At 47.8% G+C, this 2,436-nt stretch overlaps 1 non-coding gene across 1 annotated transcript; it reads left to right on the forward strand.

Moving 5' to 3' along the window:
* Positions 1-1,175: 1,175 nt before the first annotated feature.
* On the forward strand, positions 1,176-1,513 carry LOC123453957. Its single transcript, XR_006633118.1, has one exon.
* The last annotated feature ends 923 nt before the right edge of the window (positions 1,514-2,436 follow it).

Here is a 2,436-nt window from a genome sequence, read left to right on the forward strand (position 1 = left end):
GGCTAGAAGGGGGTCAGCACTTTGATGAGTTTTGAATCTCCCAACCGTCATTGCCATGTGATAAGAGAGACTTCTCTAATGAAAAGTGAGAGTAGCGATGATATCTAGGTATAAAGGTATTTAGCGTGCGATTTGGCAGGCATAGTATATCCGTGTAGCCAAACAACAGCAGTGACTTCCTCTCCCCCTCCCCCAGGGCTTGCAACAGTCCCAACTACAGGCTTTTGACCATAGGATTTCAGTATCAGGGAAGGATGCCCTTTGGTGGAGCTGGCTTCAAATCGGATTAAAGAACAGTTGGCTACCTTGTGAGGAGGAGAGAAAGAGAAAGAGGAGATAGCCTCTTGCTACTGTAGATGAACTCAAGACACCTGTGCCACTTTTTTTGGTTCATTTTTTATTTCTTTATTTGAGAGTGAGAAACACAGAGAGAAAGGCAGAGAGAGAAAGAGAGAGAGAGAATTGGCACACCAGGGCCTCCAGCCACTGCAAATGAACTCCAGATGCATGTCCCCCCCCCCCCCCGTGCATCTGGCTAACTTGGATCCTTGGGAATTGAACCTTGAACCAGGGTCCTCAGGCTTCACAGGCAAGCATTTAACTGCTAAGCCATCTCTCCAGCACCCTCCCCCCTTGTTTTTCTTTGAGGTAGGGTCTCACTCTAGCTCAGGCTGACCTGGAATTCACTATGTAGTCTCAGGCTAGCTTTGAACTCATAATGATTCTCCTACCTCTGCCTCTCGAGTGCTGGGATTAAAGGCCTGCACCACCACGCAAGGCACTACCAGGTCACTTTTGATGATGCAGGCTTTATACTTAAATGTCTATTCTTTGTGTATCTTGAAATACATATTAAAAATACTAAGACACTTTATGAAAACCATAACTTACATAACTTTCCAGACTTCTTTTTAAAAATATCAAACCACTGGGCTGGAGGGATGGTTTAGCAGTCAAGGCATTTGCTTGCAAAGCCAAAGGACCCAGGTTCAATTCGTTAGGACTCACGTAAGCCAGAAGCACAAGGCGGTGCATGTGTCAAGATCTTTTGCAGTGGCTGGAGGCCCCGGCACTCCCATTCTCTGGCTGTCTCTCTCTCCCTCTTTCTTTCCATCAAATACTTAAAACTAAATAATAATAAAAATATCAAACCACACCACCACCCCAGGCCAACTCCTACTCAGTGCAGAAGTCACACTCTTGTGGGAGGTGTGCGGGGCCAAGTGTGAGAGCGTGTGTGTGTGTGTGTGTGTGTGTGTGTGTGTGTGTGGAGTGCAATCCGAGTGAGTGCATCTGCCCCCGTGCCCCTCCCCCACCCCCTACACGTGGATCTTATTTGATCTGGTCAGGTTGTGATCCCCTCAGGCCGCCAAGAAGTGTAAAGCAGCCTTCCTGCTAAGCCCCTCTGGGAGCTGTGCAGTGAGGCCCCAAAAAATAAAGAAAAAAACAAGCAACCTCAGGCTGGAGAGATGGCTCAGTGGTTAAAGGCACTTACTTGTTTCTGAGCCTGACAGCCTGGGATCAATTCCCTAGTACTCATACAGAGCCAGATGCACAAAGTGAGCCTGGAGAGTTTTTACAGTGGTTCTAGACCCTGGTGTGTTTTTTCTCTCTCTCTTTCCAAATATATAAATAAAAAATAAAAATCAAAACGACCAAACTAGGGCTCGGCTGACTGAGTGGTTAAGAGCACTTTCTGCATGAGGGTTTGGGGAGCCCCGAAACTTCCCGAGCTCCAATCTCCAGAACCCACGAAAGCAGCTGGATGTGGCCGCGTTGTCTTGCATCTCTAGCCCCACGGAGGGAGGAGAGGTGGCACCAGGGAGTCACCTGGGCTCATGAAAGCAGCAAGCTCCTGCATCAGGAAGAGACTCCGGCCCAGACAAGGACAGGCAGGAGAGCCACGGAGAAGGCGAACTCCATGTGTGGCTCTGTCCCTGCAGGGACGCTGCAAGGACACCTGCCTTCCACACGCGTACCAGAGCGTGTGCAATACACACACATGCACACGCACACACACACATGCCACATACACCACCACACACCCCCTCGCAGAGTGTATAGTACGCACTCACACACACACACGCCACATACACCACATACACACACACACCACAGTGTGTATAGTACACACACACACATACATGCCACATATACCACCACGACCACACAAACACCACAACACACCACCCACAGCCCCCCCCCACAGACATGCAAAAATATATATCAAACAAGTTCACAAATACTTTACAATTCATTTAGGAAACATTTTCTGTGTACTATTAAATATCCACACAGTCTGACAGAATGACCCGAGGAAATTCACCGTCATTATCTAGTGTAGCCAATCTCCAAAACCAAATACTTTTCTTAACAAAACTGACCTTCAGTAATGTCAAACAGGGCTTGCTTAATACTTTAGAAATTGTTCTGCCA

Source organism: Jaculus jaculus, chromosome 12 (assembly GCF_020740685.1).
Source record: "Jaculus jaculus isolate mJacJac1 chromosome 12, mJacJac1.mat.Y.cur, whole genome shotgun sequence".
NCBI lineage: Eukaryota > Metazoa > Chordata > Mammalia > Rodentia > Dipodidae > Jaculus > Jaculus jaculus.